Source organism: Pholcus phalangioides, unplaced genomic scaffold, assembly GCF_987345545.1.
Source record: "Pholcus phalangioides strain wild (caught in Gottingen) unplaced genomic scaffold, Ppha-v1.0 ptg000009l_1, whole genome shotgun sequence".
Classification (NCBI taxonomy): Eukaryota; Metazoa; Arthropoda; class Arachnida; order Araneae; family Pholcidae; genus Pholcus; species Pholcus phalangioides.
Genome location: NW_028301602.1, coordinates 51,567,679 through 51,588,210, shown reverse-complemented (window position 1 = coordinate 51,588,210; position 20,532 = coordinate 51,567,679).

Below are 20,532 nucleotides of genomic sequence, written 5' to 3'. Positions count from 1 at the left end.
TCTATACAAAATAAATATGAAAAATTATGAATACGTGGAAAAAATTTTTTTATAAAAATTGACAGTACCGTCCCTTACAGGTATGAAAATTTAAAATTCATACTTTTGTGGAAAATTTTCTTCAGATTCAAACTGGAGGGATAAATATGAATATGTTTTCTCTATCCGTCATGAAATTCTATACAAAATAAATATGAAAAATTATAAATACGAGCAAAAAAATTTTTTTCAAAAAATTGACAGTACCGTCCCTTACAGGTATGAAAATTCAAAATTGATACTTTTGTGGGAAATTTTCTTCAGATTCAAACTGGAGGGATAAATATGGAAATGTTTTCTCTATCCGTCTTAAAATTCTATACAAAATAAATATGAAAAATAGCGAATGAGTGGAAAAATTTTTTTTTTCCAAAAATTGACAGTACTGTCCCTTACAGGTATGAAAACTTAAAATTGATACTTTTATGGGAAATTTTCTTCAGATTCAAACTGGCAGGATAAATATGGAAATGTTTTCTCTATCCGTCTTAAAATTCTATACAAAATAAATATGAAAAATAGCGAATGAGTGGAAAAAAATTTTTTTCCAAAAATTGACAGTACTGTCCCTTACAGGTATGAAAATGTAAAATTCATACTTTTGTGGGAAATTTTCTTAAGATTCAAACTGGAGGGAGAAATATGGATATGTTTTCTCTATCTGTCATGAAATTCTATACAAAATAAATATGAAAAATTATGAATACGTGAAAAATTTTTTTTTCTAAAAATTGACAGTACCGTCCCTTATAGGTATGAAAATTTAAAATCCATACTTTTGTGGGAAATTTTCTTCAGATTCAAACTGGCGGGATAAATATGGATATGTTTTCTCTATCCGTCATGAAATTCTATACAAAATAAATATGCAAAATTATGAATACGTGGAAAATTTTTTTTTTTTTAAAATTGACATTACCGTTTTTTTATAGGTGTAAAAACTTAAAATTGATACTTTAATGGGAAATTTTCTTAAAAATTCAAACTGGAGGGATAAATATGGATATGTTTTCTCTATCCGTCATGAAATTCTATACAAAATAAATATGCAAAATTATGAATACATGGAAAAATTTTTTTTTTTAAAAATTGACATTACCGTCCCTTACAGGTATGAAAATTTACAATTGATACTTTTGTGGGAAATTTTCTTAAAAATTCAAACTGGAGGGATGGGTATGTTTTCTCTATCCGTCATGAAATTCTATACAAAATAAATATGAAAAATTATGAATACATGGAAAAATTTTTTTTTCCCAAAAATTGACATTACCGTCCCTTACAGGTATGAAAATTCAAAATTGACACTTTTGTGGGAAATTTTCTTCAGATTCAAACTGGAGGGATAAATATGGATATGTTTTCTCTATCCGTCATGAAATTCTATACAAAATAAATATGAAAAATTATGAATACGTGGAAAAAATTTTTTTTCCAAAAATTGACAGTACCGTCCATTATAGGTATGAAAATTTAAAATTCATACTTTTGTGGGAAATTTTCTTCAGATTCAAACTGGAGGGATAAATATGGATATGTTTTCTCTATCAGTCATGAAATTCTATACAAAATAAATATGGAAAATTATGAATACGTGGAAAAAATTTTTTTTATAAAAATTGACAGTACCGTCCTTTATAGGTATGAAAATTTAAAATTCATACTTTTGTGGGAAATTTTCTTCAGATTCAAACTAGACGGATAAATATGGATATGTTTTCTCTATCCGTCATGAAATTCTATACAAAATAAATATGCAAAATTATGAATACGTGGAAAAATTTTTTTTTTTTAAATTGACAGTACCGTCCCTTACAGGTATGAAAATTTAAAATCCATACTTTTTTGGGAAATTTTCTTCAGATTCAAACTGGAGGGATAAATATGGATATGTTTTGTCTATCCGTCATGAAATTCTATACAAAATAAATATGAAAAATTATAAATACGTGCAAAAAATTTTTTTTCAAAAAATTGACAGTACCGTCCCTTACAGGTATGAAAATTCAAAATTGATACTTTTGTGGGAAATTTTCTTCAGATTCAAACTGGAGGGATAAATATGGAAATGTTTTCTCTATCCGTCTTAAAATTCTATACAAAATAAATATGAAAAATAGCGAATGAGTGAAAAAATTTTTTTTCCAAAAATTGACAGTACTGTCCCTTACAGGTATGAAAATTTAAAATTGATACTTTTATGGGAAATTTTCTTCAGATTCAAACTGGCGGGATAAATATGGAAATGTTTTCTCTATCCGTCATAAAATTCTATACAAAATAAATATGAAAAATTATGAATACGTGGAAAAAATTTTTTTTCCAAAAAATTGACAGTACCTTATAGGTATGAAAATTTAAAATTCATACTTTTGTGGGAAATTTTCTTCAGATTCAAACTGGAGGGATAAATATGGAAATGTTTTCTCTATCCGTCTTAAAATTCTATACAAAATAAATATGAAAAATAGCGAATGAGTGGAAAAAATTTTTTTTCCAAAAATTGACAGTACTGTCCCTTACAGGTATGAAAATTTAAAATTGATACTTTTATGGGAAATTTTCTTCAGATTCAAACTGGCGGGATAAATATGGAAATGTTTTCTCTATCCGTCATAAAATTCTATACAAAATAAATATGAAAAATTATGAATACGTGGAAAAAATTTTTTTTCCAAAAATTGACATTACCGTCCCTTATAGGTATGAAAATGTAAAATTCATACTTTTGTGGGAGATTTTCTTCAGATTCAAACTGGAGGGATAAATATGGATATGTTTTCTCTATCCGTCATGAAATTCTATACAAAATAAATATGAAAAATTATAAATACGTGCAAAAAAAATTTTTTCAAAAAATTGACAGTACCGTCTCTTACAGGTATGAAAATTCAAAATTGACACTTTTGTGGGAAATTTTCTCAAAAATTCAAACTGGAGGGATAAATATGGATATGTTTTCTCTATCCGTCATGAAATTCTATACAAAATAAACATGAAAAATTATGAATACGTGAAAAAAAATTTTTTCTAAAAATTGGCAGTACCGTCCTTTATAGGTATGAAAATTTAAAACTGATACTTTTGTGGAAAATTTTCTTCAGATTCAAACTGGAGGGATAAATATGGAAATGTTTTCTCTATCCGTCTTAAAATTCTATACAAAATAAATATGAAAAATTGCGAATGATTGGAAATTTTTTTTTTTCCAAATAAATATTGACAGTACCCTTACAGGTATGAAAATTTAAAATTGATACTTTTATGGGAAATTTTCTTAAAAATTCAAACTGGAGGGATAAATATGGATATGTTTTCTCTATCCGTCATGAAATTCTATACAAAATAAATATGAAAAAATATAAATACGTGGAAAAAATTTTTTTTTAAAAAATTGACAGTACCGTCCCGTACAGGTATGAAAATTCAAAATTGACACTTTTGTGGAAAATTTTCTTCAGATTCAAACTGGAGGGATAAATATGGATATGTTTTCTCTATCCGTCATGAAATTCTATACAAAATAAATATATGCAAAATTATGAATACGTGGAAAAATTTTTTTTTTTAAAAATTGACAGTACCGTAACCTTTACAGGTGTAAAAATTTAAAATTGATACTTTAATGGGAAATTTTCTTAAACTTTCAAACTGGAGGGATAAATATGGATATGTTTTCTCTATCCGTCATGAAATTCTATACAAAATAAATATATGCAAAATTATGAATACGTGGAAAAATTTTTTTTTTTAAAAATTGACAGTACCGTAACCTTTACAGGTGTAAAAATTTAAAATTGATACTTTAATGGGAAATTTTCTTAAACTTTCAAACTGGAGGGATAAATATGGATATGTTTTCTCTATCCGTCATGAAATTCTATACAAAATAAATATGAAAAATAATGAATACGTGGAAAAATTTTTTTTATAAAAATTGACAGTACCGTCCCTTATAGGTATGAAAATTTGAAATTCATACTTTTGTGGGAAATTTTCTTCAGATTCAAACTGGAGGGATAAATATGGATATGTTTTCTCTATCCGTCATGAAATTCTATACAAAATAAATATGCAAAATTATAAATACGTGGAAAAATTTTTTTTTTTTTAAATTGACAGTACCGTCCGTGCTTTACAGGTATGAAAATTCAAAATTCATACTTTTGTGGGAAATTTTCTCAAAAATTCAAACTGAAGGGATAAATATGGATGTTTTCTCTATCCGTCATGAAATTCTATACAAAATAAATATGAAAAATTATGAATACGTGGAAAAAATTTTTTTATAAAAATTGACAGTACCGTCCCTTACAGGTATGAAAATTTAAAATTCATACTTTTGTGGAAAATTTTCTTCAGATTCAAACTGGAGGGATAAATATGAATATGTTTTCTCTATCCGTCATGAAATTCTATACAAAATAAATATGAAAAATTATGAATACGCGAAAAAAAATCTTTTTGAAAAAATTGACAGAAACGTCCCTCACCGGTATGAAAACTTGAAATTGATACTTTTGTGTAAAATTTTCTTAAAAATGCAAACTAAAGGGATAAATATGAATATGAAAAAATATGAATACGTAGAAAAAATTTTTTTTGAAAAAATTGACAATACCGTCCCTTACAGGTATGCAAATTTAAAATTTATACTTTTGTGGGAAATTTTCTTAAAAATTCAAACTAAAGGGATAAATATGAATATGTTTTCCTTATCCATCATGAAATTCTATACAAAATAAATATGAAAAATTATGAATACGTGAAAAATAATTTTTTTGAAAAAATTGACAGTACCGTCCGTCCCTTACAGTTATGAAAATTCAAAATTGATACGTTTGTGGGAAATTTTCTTCAGATTCAGACAGGAGGAATTAATATGGATATGTTTTCTCTATCCGTGATGAAATTTTATACAAAATAAATATGAAAAGTTATGAATACGTGGAAAAATAATTTTTTCAAAAAATCGACAGTACCGTCGCTCACAACTTTGAAAATTTAAATTTGATACTTTTGTGGGAAATCTTCTTAAAAATTCAAACTCAAGGGATAAATATCAATATGTTTTCCCTATCCGTTATAAAATTCTATACAAAATAAATATGAAAAATTATGAATATGTGGAAAAATAATTTTTTTGAAAAAATTGACAGTACCGTCCGTTCCCTACATGTATGAAAATTCAAAATTGATACTTTTGTGGAAAATTTTCTTCAGATTCAAACTGGAGGGATAAATATGGATATGTTTTCTCTATCCGTCATGAAATTCTATACAAAATAAATATATGCAAAATTATGAATACGTGGAAAAATTTTTTTTTTTAAAAATTGACAGTACCGTAACCTTTACAGGTGTAAAAATTTAAAATTGATACTTTAATGGGAAATTTTCTTAAACTTTCAAACTGGAGGGATAAATATGGATATGTTTTCTCTATCCGTCATGAAATTCTATACAAAATAAATATATGCAAAATTATGAATACGTGGAAAAATTTTTTTTTTTAAAAATTGACAGTACCGTAACCTTTACAGGTGTAAAAATTTAAAATTGATACTTTAATGGGAAATTTTCTTAAACTTTCAAACTGGAGGGATAAATATGGATATGTTTTCTCTATCCGTCATGAAATTCTATACAAAATAAATATGAAAAATAATGAATACGTGGAAAAATTTTTTTTATAAAAATTGACAGTACCGTCCCTTATAGGTATGAAAATTTGAAATTCATACTTTTGTGGGAAATTTTCTTCAGATTCAAACTGGAGGGATAAATATGGATATGTTTTCTCTATCCGTCATGAAATTCTATACAAAATAAATATGCAAAATTATAAATACGTGGAAAAAATTTTTTTTTTTTAAATTGACAGTACCGTCCGTGCTTTACAGGTATGAAAATTCAAAATTCATACTTTTGTGGGAAATTTTCTCAAAAATTCAAACTGAAGGGATAAATATGGATGTTTTCTCTATCCGTCATGAAATTCTATACAAAATAAATATGAAAAATTATGAATACGTGGAAAAAATTTTTTTATAAAAATTGACAGTACCGTCCCTTACAGGTATGAAAATTTAAAATTCATACTTTTGTGGAAAATTTTCTTCAGATTCAAACTGGAGGGATAAATATGAATATGTTTTCTCTATCCGTCATGAAATTCTATACAAAATAAATATGAAAAATTATGAATACGCGAAAAAAAATCTTTTTGAAAAAATTGACAGTACCGTCCCTTACAGGTATGAAAATTCAAAATTGACACTTTTGTGGGAAATTTTCTCAAAAATTCAAACTGGAGGGATAAATATGGATATGTTTTCTCTATCCGTCATGAAATTGTATACAAAATAAATATGAAAAATTATGAATACATGGAAAAAAATTTTTTTTTAAAAATTGACAGTACCGTCCTTTACAGGTGTAAAAATTTAAAATTGATACTTTAATGGGAAATTTTCTTAAACTTTCAAACTGGAGGGATAAATATGGATATGTTTTCTCTATCCGTCATGAAATTCTATACAAAATAAATATGAAAAAATATAAATACGTGGAAAAATTTTTTTTTTTAAAAATTGACAGTACCGTCCCTTACAGGTATGAAAATTCAAAATTGATACTTTTGTGGAAAATTTTCTTCAGATTCAAACTGGAGGGATAAATATGGATATGTTTTCTCTATCCGTCATGAAATTCTATACAAAATAAATATATGCAAAATTATGAATACGTGGAAAAATTTTTTTTTTTAAAAATTGACAGTACCGTAACCTTTACAGGTGTAAAAATTTAAAATTGATACTTTAATGGGAAATTTTCTTAAACTTTCAAACTGGAGGGATAAATATGGATATGTTTTCTCTATCCGTCATGAAATTCTATACAAAATAAATATATGCAAAATTATGAATACGTGGAAAAATTTTTTTTTTTAAAAATTGACAGTACCGTAACCTTTACAGGTGTAAAAATTTAAAATTGATACTTTAATGGGAAATTTTCTTAAACTTTCAAACTGGAGGGATAAATATGGATATGTTTTCTCTATCCGTCATGAAATTCTATACAAAATAAATATGAAAAATAATGAATACGTGGAAAAATTTTTTTTATAAAAATTGACAGTACCGTCCCTTATAGGTATGAAAATTTGAAATTCATACTTTTGTGGGAAATTTTCTTCAGATTCAAACTGGAGGGATAAATATGGATATGTTTTCTCTATCCGTCATGAAATTCTATACAAAATAAATATGCAAAATTATAAATACGTGGAAAAAATTTTTTTTTTTTAAATTGACAGTACCGTCCGTGCTTTACAGGTATGAAAATTCAAAATTCATACTTTTGTGGGAAATTTTCTCAAAAATTCAAACTGAAGGGATAAATATGGATGTTTTCTCTATCCGTCATGAAATTCTATACAAAATAAATATGAAAAATTATGAATACGTGGAAAAAATTTTTTTATAAAAATTGACAGTACCGTCCCTTACAGGTATGAAAATTTAAAATTCATACTTTTGTGGAAAATTTTCTTCAGATTCAAACTGGAGGGATAAATATGAATATGTTTTCTCTATCCGTCATGAAATTCTATACAAAATAAATATGAAAAATTATGAATACGCGAAAAAAAATCTTTTTGAAAAAATTGACAGTACCGTCCCTTACAGGTATGAAAATTCAAAATTGACACTTTTGTGGGAAATTTTCTCAAAAATTCAAACTGGAGGGATAAATATGGATATGTTTTCTCTATCCGTCATGAAATTGTATACAAAATAAATATGAAAAATTATGAATACATGGAAAAAAATTTTTTTTTAAAAATTGACAGTACCGTCCTTTACAGGTGTAAAAATTTAAAATTGATACTTTAATGGGAAATTTTCTTAAACTTTCAAACTGGAGGGATAAATATGGATATGTTTTCTCTATCCGTCATGAAATTCTATACAAAATAAATATGAAAAAATATAAATACGTGGAAAAATTTTTTTTTTTAAAAATTGACAGTACCGTCCCTTACAGGTATGAAAATTCAAAATTGACACTTTTGTGGGAAATTTTCTTCAGATTCAAACTGGAGGGATAAATATGGATATGTTTTCTCTATCCGTCATGAAATTCTATACAAAATAAATATGCAAAATTATGAATACGTGGAAAAATTTTTTTTTTAAAAATTGACAGTACCGTCCTTTACAGGTGTAAAAATTTAAAATTGATACTTTAATGGGAAATTTTCTTAAACTTTCAAACTGGAGGGATAAATATGGATATGTTTTCTCTATCCGTCATGAAATTCTATACAAAATAAATATGAAAAAATATAAATACGTGGAAAAAAATTTTTTCTAAAAATTTACAGTACCGGCCCTTACAGGTATGAAAATTTAAAATTGATACTTTTGTGGGAAATTTTCTTCAGATTCAAACTGGAGGGATAAATATGGAAATGTTTTCTCTATCTGTCTTAAATTTCTATACAAAATAAATATGAAAAATTGCGAATGAGTGGAAAAATTTTTTTTTCCAAATATTGACAGTACCCTTTTACAGGTATGAAAATTTAAAATTGATACTTTGATGGGAAATTTTCTTCAGATTCAAACTGGAGGGATTAATATGGATATGTTTTCTCTATCCGTCATGAAATTCTATACAAAATAAATATGCAAAATTATGAATACGTGGAAAAAAACTTTTTCCAAAAAATTGATAGTACCGTCCCTTACAGGTATGAAAATTCAAAATTGACACTTTTGTGGGAAATTTTCTTCAGATTCAAACTGGAGGGATAAATATGGAAATGTTTTCTCTATCCGTCATGAAATTCTATACAAAAGAAATATGAAAAATTATAAATACATGGAAAAAAATTTTTTTTTTTTAAATTGACAGTACCGTCCTTTATAGGTATGAAAATTTAAAATTCATACTTTTGTGGGAAATTTTCTCAAAAATTCAAACTGGAGGGATAAATATGGATGTTTTCTCTATCCGTCATGAAATTCTATACAAAATAATTATGAAAAATTATAAACGTGGAAAAAATTATTTTTCTAAAAATTGATAGTACCTTCCCTTACAGGTATGAAAATTTAAAATTGACACTTTTGTGGGAAATTTTCTTCAGATTCAAACTGGAGGGATAAATATGAATATGTTTTCTCTATCCGTCATGAAATTCTATACAAAATAAATATGAAAAATTATGAATACGCGAAAAAAAATCTTTTTGAAAAAATTCACAGTACCGTCCCTTACAGGTATGAAAATTCAAAATTGACACTTTTGTGGGAAATTTTCTCAAAAATTCAAACTGGAGGGATAAATATGGATATGTTTTCTCTATCCGTCATGAAATTCTATACAAAATAAATATGAAAAATTATGAATACGTGAAAAAAAATTTTTTCTAAAAATTGGCAGTACCGTGCTTTATAGGTATGAAAATTTAAAACTGATACTTTTGTGGAAAATTTTCTTAAAAGTTCAAACTGGAGGCATAAATATGGAAATGTTTTCTCTATCCGTCATGAAATTCTATACAAAATAAATATGAAAAAATATAAATACGTGGAAAAAAATTTATTTTTAAAAATTGGCAGTACCGTCACTTATAGGTATGAAAATTTAAAATCCATACTTTTGTGGGAAATTTTCTTCACATTCAAACTGGAGGGATAAATATGAATATGTTTTCTCTATCCGTCATGAAATTCTATACAAAATAAATATGAAAAATTATGAATACGCGAAAAATTTTTTTTTCTAAAAATTGACAGTACCGGGCCCTTACAGGTATGAAAATTTAAAATTGATACTTTTGTGGGAAATTTTCTTCAGATTCAAACTAGACGGATAAATATGGATATGTTTTTTCTATCCGTCATGAAATTCTATACAAAATAAATATGAAAAATTATGAATACGCGAAAAAAATTTTTTTCTAAAAATTGAAAGTACCGGGCCCTTACAGGTATGAAAATTTAAAATTGATACTTTTGTGGGAAATTATTTTCAGATTCAAACTAGACGGATAAATATGGATATGTTTTCTCTATCCGTCATGAAATTCTATACAAAATAAATATGAAAAATTATGAATACGTGAAAAAATTTTTTTTCTAAAAATTGACAGTACCGGGCCCTTACAGGTATGAAAATTTAAAATCCATACTTTTGTGGGAAATTTTCTTCACATTCAAACTGGAGGGATAAATATGAATATGTTTTCTCTATCCGTCATGAAATTCTATACAAAATAAATATGAAAAATTATGAATACGCAAAAAAAAAATTTTTCTAAAAATTGACAGTACCGGGCCCTTACAGGTATGAAAATTTAAAATTGATACTTTTGTGGGAAATTATTTTCAGATTCAAACTAGACGGATAAATATGGATATGTTTTCTCTATCTGTCATGAAATTCTATACAAAATAAATATGAAAAATTATGAATACGTGGAAAAAAATTTTTTTATAAAAATTGACAGTACCGTCCTTTATAGGTATGAAAATTTAACATTCATACTTTTGTGGGAAATTTTCTTCAGATTCAAACTAGACGGATAAATATGGATATGTTTTCTCTATCCGTCATGAAATTCTATACAAAATAAATATGCAAAATTATGAATACGTGGAAATTTTTTTTTTTTTTAAATTGACAGTACCGTCCTTTACAGGAGTAAAAATTTAAAACTGATACTTTAATGGGAAATTTTCTTAAACTTCCAAACTGGAGGGATAAATATGGGTATGTTTTCTCTATCCGTCATGAAATTCTATACAAAATAAATATTAAAAAATATAAATACGTGGAAAAAATTTTTTTTTTAAAAATTGACAGTACCGTCTCTTACAGGTATGAAAATTCAAAATTGACACATTTGTGGGAAATTTTCTTCAGATTCAAACTGGAGGGATAAATATGGATATGTTTTCTCTATCCGTCATGAAATTCTATACAAAATAAATATGAAAAATTATAAATACGTGCTAAAAAAATTTTTTCAAAAAATTGACAGTACCGTCCCTTACAGGTATGAAAATTTAAAATTGATACATTTGTGGGAAATTTTCTTCAGATTCAAACTGGAGGGATAAATATGGATATGTTTTCTCTATCCGTCATGAAATTCTATACAAAATAAATATGCAAAATTATGAATACGTGGAAATTTTTTTTTTTTTAAAAATTGACAGTACCGTCCCTTACAGGTATGAAAATTTACAATTGATACTTTTGTGGGAAATTTTCTTCAGATTCAAACTGGAGGGATAAATATGGATATGTTTTCTCTATCCATCATGAAATTCTATACAAAATAAATATGAAAAATTGCGAATGAGTGGAAAAATTTTTTTTTTTAAAAAATTGACAGTACCGTCCCTTACAGGTATGAAAATTTAAAACTGATACTTTTGTGGAAAATTTTCTTAAAAGTTCAAACTGGAGGGATAAATATGGAAATGTTTTCTCTATCCGTCATAAAATTCTATACAAAATAAATATGAAAAATTATGAATACGTAGAAAAAATTTATTTTCCAAAAATTGACAGTACCGTCCCTTACAGGTACGAAAATTCAAAATTGACACTTTTGTGGGAAATTTTCTTCAGATTCAAACTGGAGGGATAAATATGGATATGTTTTCTCTATCCGTCACGAAATTCTATACAAAATAAATATGAAAAATTATGAATACGTGAAAAAAAGTTTTTTCAAAAAATTGACAGTACCGTCCCTTACAGGTATGAAAATTCAAAATTGATACTTTTTTGGGAAATTTTCTTCAGATTCAAACTGGAGGGATAAATATGGAAATGTTTTCTCTATCCGTCTTAAAATTCTATACAAAATAAATGTGAAAAATAGCGAATGAGTGGAAAAATTTTTTTTACCAAAAATTGACAGTACTGTCCCTTACAGGTATGAAAATTTAAAATTCATAATTTTGTGGGAAATTTTCTTCAGATTCAAACTGGAGGGATAAATATGGATATGTTTTCTCTATCTGTCATGAAATTCTATACAAAATAAATATGAAAAATTATAAATACGTGCAAAAAAAATTTTTTCAAAAAATTGACAGTACCGTCCCTTACAGGTATGAAAATTTAAAACTGATACTTTTGTGGGAAATTTTCTTCAGATTCAAACTAGACGGATAAATATGGATATGTTTTCTCTATCTGTCATGAAATTCTATACAAAATAAATATGAAAAATTATAAATACGTGCTAAAAAATTTTTTTCAAAAAATTGACAGTACCGTCCCTTACAGGTATGAAAATTTAAAATTGATACTTTTATGGGAAATTTTCTTCAGATTCAAACTGGAGGGATAAATATGGATATGTTTTCTCTATCCGTCATGAAATTCTATACAAAATAAATATGCAAAATTATGAATACGTGGAAAAAATTTTTTTCAAAAAATTGACAGTACCGTCCCTTACAGGTATGAAAATTCAAAATTGACACTTTTGTTGGAAATTTTCTTCAGATTCAAACTGGAGGGATAAATATGGATATGTTTTCTCTATCCGTCATGAAATTCTATACAAAATAAATATGCAAAATTATGAATACGTGGAAAAATTTTTTTTTTTAAAAATTGACCGTACCGTCCTTTACAGGTGTAAAAATTTAAAATTGATACTTTAATGGGAAATTTTCTTAAACTTTCAAACTGGAGTGATAAATATGGATATGTTTTCTCTATCCGTCATGAAATTCTATACAAAATAAATATGAAAAATTATGAATACGTGGAAAATTTTTTTTTTCCAAAAATTGACAGTACAAATACAAATACAACGCCACAACAGGCAAAATGCCCAACGAGGTGGCTGATAAATCCCTTCCCTTACAGTAATCATCCCTTACAGGTATGAAACTTTAAAACTGATACTTTTGTGGGAAATTTTCTTCAGATTCAAACTGGAGGGATAAATATGGATATGTTTTCTCTATCCGTCATGAAATTCTATACAAAATAAATATGAAAAATTATGAATACGTGGAAAAAATTTTTTTTATAAAAATTGACAGTACCGTCCTTTATAGGTATGAAAATTTAACATTCATACTTTTGTGGGAAATTTTCTTCAGATTCAAACTAGACGGATAAATATGGATATGTTTTCTCTATCCGTCATGAAATTCTATACAAAATAAATATGCAAAATTATGAATACGTGGAAATTTTTTTTTTTTTTAAATTGACAGTACCGTCCTTTACAGGTGTAAAAATTTAAAACTGATACTTTAATGGGAAATTTTCTTAAACTTCCAAACTGGAGGGATAAATATGGGTATGTTTTCTCTATCCGTCATGAAATTCTATACAAAATAAATATTAAAAAATATAAATACGTGGAAAAAATTTTTTTTTTAAAAATTGACAGTACCGTCTCTTACAGGTATGAAAATTCAAAATTGACACATTTGTGGGAAATTTTCTTCAGATTCAAACTGGAGGGATAAATATGGATATGTTTTCTCTATCCGTCATGAAATTTTATACAAAATAAATATGAAAAATTATAAATACGTGCTAAAAAAATTTTTTCAAAAAATTGACAGTACCGTCCCTTACAGGTATGAAAATTTAAAATTGATACATTTGTGGGAAATTTTCTTCAGATTCAAACTGGAGGGATAAATATGGATATGTTTTCTCTATCCGTCACGAAATTCTATACAAAATAAATATGAAAAATTATGAATACGTAGAAAAAATTTTTTTTCCAAAAATTGACAGTACCGTCCCTTACAGGTATGAAAATTCAAAATTGACACTTTTGTGGGAAATTTTCTCAAAAATTCAAACTGGAGGGATAAATATGGATATGTTTTCTCTATCCGTCATGAAATTCTATACAAAATAAATATGCAAAATTATGAATACGTGGAAATTTTTTTTTTTTTAAAAATTGACAGTACCGTCCCTTACAGGTATGAAAATTTACAATTGATACTTTTGTGGGAAATTTTCTTCAGATTCAAACTGGAGGGATAAATATGGATATGTTTTCTCTATCCGTCATGAAATTCTATACAAAATAAATATGAAAAATTGGGAATGAGTGGAAAAATTTTTTTTTTTTAAAAATTGACAGTACCGTCCCTTACAGGTATGAAAATTTAAAACTGATACTTTTGTGGAAAATTTTCTTAAAAGTTCAAACTGGAGGGATAAATATGGAAATGTTTTCTCTATCCGTCATAAAATTCTATACAAAATAAATATGAAAAATTATGAATACGTAGAAAAAATTTATTTTCCAAAAATTGACAGTACCGTCCCTTACAGGTACGAAAATTCAAAATTGACACTTTTGTGGGAAATTTTCTTCAGATTCAAACTGGAGGGATAAATATGGATATGTTTTCTCTATCCGTCACGAAATTCTATACAAAATAAATATGAAAAATTATGAATACGTGAAAAAAAGTTTTTTCAAAAAATTGACAGTACCGTCCCTTACAGGTATGAAAATTCAAAATTGATACTTTTTTGGGAAATTTTCTTCAGATTCAAACTGGAGGGATAAATATGGAAATGTTTTCTCTATCCGTCTTAAAATTCTATACAAAATAAATGTGAAAAATAGCGAATGAGTGGAAAAATTTTTTTTACCAAAAATTGACAGTACTGTCCCTTACAGGTATGAAAATTTAAAATTCATAATTTTGTGGGAAATTTTCTTCAGATTCAAACTGGAGGGATAAATATGGATATGTTTTCTCTATCTGTCATGAAATTCTATACAAAATAAATATGAAAAATTATAAATACGTGCAAAAAAAATTTTTTCAAAAAATTGACAGTACCGTCCCTTACAGGTATGAAAATTTAAAACTGATACTTTTGTGGGAAATTTTCTTCAGATTCAAACTAGACGGATAAATATGGATATGTTTTCTCTATCTGTCATGAAATTCTATACAAAATAAATATGAAAAATTATAAATACGTGCTAAAAAATTTTTTTCAAAAAATTGACAGTACCGTCCCTTACAGGTATGAAAATTTAAAATTGATACTTTTATGGGAAATTTTCTTCAGATTCAAACTGGAGGGATAAATATGGATATGTTTTCTCTATCCGTCATGAAATTCTATACAAAATAAATATGCAAAATTATGAATACGTGGAAAAATTTTTTTTCAAAAAATTGACAGTACCGTCCCTTACAGGTATGAAAATTCAAAATTGACACTTTTGTTGGAAATTTTCTTCAGATTCAAACTGGAGGGATAAATATGGATATGTTTTCTCTATCCGTCATGAAATTCTATACAAAATAAATATGCAAAATTATGAATACGTGGAAAAAATTTTTTTTCCAAAAATTGACATTACCGTCCCTTATAGGTATGAAAATGTAAAATTCATACTTTTGTGGGAAATTTTCTTCAGATTCAAACTGGAGGGATAAATATGGATATGTTTTCTCTATCCGTCATGAAATTCTATACAAAATAAATATGAAAAATTATAAATACGTGCAAAAAATTTTTTTTCAAAAAATTGACAGTACCGTCCCTTACAGGTATGAAAATTCAAAATTGATACTTTTGTGGGAAATTTTCTTCAGATTCAAACTGGAGGGATAAATATGGAAATGTTTTCTGTATCCGTCTTAAAATTCTATACAAAATAAATATGAAAAATAGCGAATGAGTGGAAAAAAATTTTTTTCCAAAAATTGACAGTACTGTCCCTTACAGGTATGAAAATTTAAAATTGATACTTTTATGGGAAATTTTCTTCAGATTCAAACTGGCGGGATAAATATGGAAATGTTTTCTCTATCCGTCATAAAATTCTATACAAAATAAATATGAAAAATTATGAATATGTGGAAAAAAATTTTTTTCCAAAAATTGACAGTATAGGTATGAAAGTCCCTTATAGGTATGAAAATTTAAAATTCATACTTTTGTGGGAAATTTTCTTCAGATTCAAACTGGAGGGATAAATATGGATATGTTTTCTCTATCCGTCATGAAATTCTATACAAAATAAATATGCAAAATTATGAATACGTGGAAAAAATTTTTTTTCCAAAAATTGACATTACCGTCCCTTATAGGTATGAAAATGTAAAATTCATACTTTTGTGGGAAATTTTCTTCAGATTCAAACTGGAGGGAGAAATATGGATATGTTTTCTCTATCTGTCATGAAATTCTATACAAAATAAATATGGAAAATTATGAATACGTGGAAAAAAATTTTTTTATAAAAATTGACAGTATCGTCCTTTATAGGTATGAAAATTTAAAATTCATACTTTTGTGGGAAATTTTCTTCAGATTCAAACTAGACGGATAAATATGGATATGTTTTCTCTATCCGTCATGAAATTCTATACAAAATAAATATGCAAAATTATGAATACGTGGAAAATTTTTTTTTTTTAAATTGACAGTATCGTCCTTTACAGGTGTAAAAATTTAAAACTGATACTTTAATGGGAAATTTTCTTAAACTTCCAAACTGGAGGGATAAATATGGGTATGTTTTCTCTATCCGTCATGAAATTCTATACAAAATAAATATGGAAAATTATGAATACGTGGAAAAAATTTTTTTTCTAAAAATTGACAGTACCGTCCCTTATAGGTATGAAAATTTAAAATTCATACTTTTGTGGGAAATTATTTTCAGATTCAAACTAGACGGATAAATATGGATATGTTTTCTCTATCCGTCATGAAATTCTATACAAAATAAATATGAAAAATTATGAATACGTGAAAAAAATTTTTTTCAAAAAATTGACAGTACCGTCCCTTACAGGTATGAAAATTTAAAATTGATACTTTTATGGGAAATTTTCTTCAGATTCAAACTGGCGGGATAAATATGGAAATGTTTTCTCTATCCGTCATAAACTTCTATACAAAATAAATATGAAAAATTATGAATACGTGGAAAAAATTTTTTTTCCAAAAATTGACAGTACCGTCCCTTATAGGTATGAAAATTTAAAATTCATACTTTTGTGGGAAATTTTCTTCAGATTCAAACTGGAGGGATAAATATGGATATGTTTTCTCTATCCGTCATGAAATTCTATACAAAATAAATATGCAAAATTATGAATACGTGGAAAAAAATTTTTTTCCAAAAATTGACATTACCGTCCCTTATAGATATGAAAATTTAAAATTCATACTTTTGTGGGAAATTTTCTTCAGATTCAAACTAGACGGATAAATATGGATATGTTTTCTCTATCCGTCATGAAATTCTATACAAAATAAATATGAAAAATTATGAATACGTGGAAAAAATTTTTTTTCCAAAAATTGACATTACCGTCCCTTATAGGTATGAAAATGTAAAATTCATACTTTTGTGGGAGATTTTCTTCAGATTCAAACTGGAGGGATAAATATGGATATGTTTTCTCTATCCGTCATGAAATTCTATACAAAATAAATATGAAAAATTATAAATACGTGCAAAAAAAATTTTTTCAAAAAATTGACAGTACCGTCTCTTACAGGTATGAAAATTCAAAATTGACACTTTTGTGGGAAATTTTCTCAAAAATTCAAACTGGAGGGATAAATATGGATATGTTTTCTCTATCCGTCATGAAATTCTATACAAAATAAACATGAAAAATTATGAATACGTGAAAAAAAATTTTTTCTAAAAATTGGCAGTACCGTCCTTTATAGGTATGAAAATTTAAAACTGATACTTTTGTGGAAAATTTTCTTCAGATTCAAACTGGAGGGATAAATATGGCAATGTTTTCTCTATCCGTCTTAAAATTCTATACAAAATAAATATGAAAAATTGCGAATGATTGGAAAATTTTTTTTTTCCAAATAAATATTGACAGTACCCTTACAGGTATGAAAATTTAAAATTGATACTTTTATGGGAAATTTTCTTAAAAATTCAAACTGGAGGGATAAATATGGATATGTTTTCTCTATCCGTCATGAAATTCTATACAAAATAAATATGAAAAAATATAAATACGTGGAAAAAATTTTTTTTTAAAAAATTGACAGTACCGTCCCGTACAGGTATGAAAATTCAAAATTGACACTTTTGTGGGAAATTTTCTTCAGATTCAAACTGGAGGGATAAATATGGATATGTTTTCTCTATCCGTCATGAAATTCTATACAAAATAAATATATGCAAAATTATGAATACGTGGAAAAATTTTTTTTTTAAAAATTGACAGTACCGTAACCTTTACAGGTGTAAAAATTTAAAATTGATACTTTAATGGGAAATTTTCTTAAACTTTCAAACTGGAGGGATAAATATGGATATGTTTTCTCTATCCGTCATGAAATTCTATACAAAATAAATATGAAAAATAATGAATACGTGGAAAAATTTTTTTTATAAAAATTGACAGTACCGTCCCTTATAGGTATGAAAATTTGAAATTCATACTTTTGTGGGAAATTTTCTTCAGATTCAAACTGGAGGGATAAATATGGATATGTTTTCTCTATCCGTCATGAAATTCTATACAAAATAAATATGCAAAATTATAAATACGTGGAAAAAATTTTTTTTTTTTAAATTGACAGTACCGTCCGTGCTTTACAGGTATGAAAATTCAAAATTCATACTTTTGTGGGAAATTTTCTCAAAAATTCAAACTGAAGGGATAAATATGGATGTTTTCTCTATCCGTCATGAAATTCTATACAAAATAAATATGAAAAATTATGAATACGTGGAAAAAATTTTTTTATAAAAATTGACAGTACCGTCCCTTACAGGTATGAAAATTTAAAATTCATACTTTTGTGGAAAATTTTCTTCAGATTCAAACTGGAGGGATAAATATGAATATGTTTTCTCTATCCGTCATGAAATTCTATACAAAATAAATATGAAAAATTATAAATACGAGCAAAAAAATTTTTTTCAAAAAATTGACAGTACCGTCCCTTACAGGTATGAAAATTCAAAATTGATACTTTTGTGGGAAATTTTCTTCAGATTCAAACTGGAGGGATAAATATGGAAATGTTTTCTCTATCCGTCTTAAAATTCTATACAAAATAAATATGAAAAATAGCGAATGAGTGGAAAAATTTTTTTTTTTCCAAAAATTGACAGTACTGTCCCTTACAGGTATGAAAACTTAAAATTGATACTTTTATGGGAAATTTTCTTCAGATTCAAACTGGCAGGATAAATATGGAAATGTTTTCTCTATCCGTCTTAAAATTCTATACAAAATAAATATGAAAAATAGCGAATGAGTGGAAAAAAATTTTTTTCCAAAAATTGACAGTACTGTCCCTTACAGGTATGAAAATGTAAAATTCATACTTTTGTGGGAAATTTTCTTAAGATTCAAACTGGAGGGAGAAATATGGATATGTTTTCTCTATCTGTCATGAAATTCTATACAAAATAAATATGAAAAATTATGAATACGTGAAAAATTTTTTTTTCTAAAAATTGACAGTACCGTCCCTTATAGGTATGAAAATTTAAAATCCATACTTTTGTGGGAAATTTTCTTCAGATTCAAACTGGCGGGATAAATATGGATATGTTTTCTCTATCCGTCATGAAATTCTATACAAAATAAATATGCAAAATTATGAATACGTGGAAAATTTTTTTTTTTTTAAAATTGACATTACCGTTTTTTTATAGGTGTAAAAACTTAAAATTGATACTTTAATGGGAAATTTTCTTAAAAATTCAAACTGGAGGGATAAATATGGATATGTTTTCTCTATCCGTCATGAAATTCTATACAAAATAAATATGCAAAATTATGAATACATGGAAAAATTTTTTTTTTTAAAAATTGACATTACCGTCCCTTACAGGTATGAAAATTTACAATTGATACTTTTGTGGGAAATTTTCTTAAAAATTCAAACTGGAGGGATGGGTATGTTTTCTCTATCCGTCATGAAATTCTATACAAAATAAATATGAAAAATTATGAATACATGGAAAAATTTTTTTTTCCCAAAAATTGACATTACCGTCCCTTACAGGTATGAAAATTCAAAATTGACACTTTTGTGGGAAATTTTCTTCAGATTCAAACTGGAGGGATAAATATGGATATGTTTTCTCTATCCGTCATGAAATTCTATACAAAATAAATATGAAAAATTATGAATACGTGGAAAAAATTTTTTTTCCAAAAATTGACAGTACCGTCCATTATAGGTATGAAAATTTAAAATTCATACTTTTGTGGGAAATTTTCTTCAGATTCAAACTGGAGGGATAAATATGGATATGTTTTCTCTATCAGTCATGAAATTCTATACAAAATAAATATGGAAAATTATGAATACGTGGAAAAAATTTTTTTTATAAAAATTGACAGTACCGTCCTTTATAGGTATGAAAATTTAAAATTCATACTTTTGTGGGAAATTTTCTTCAGATTCAAACTAGACGGATAAATATGGATATGT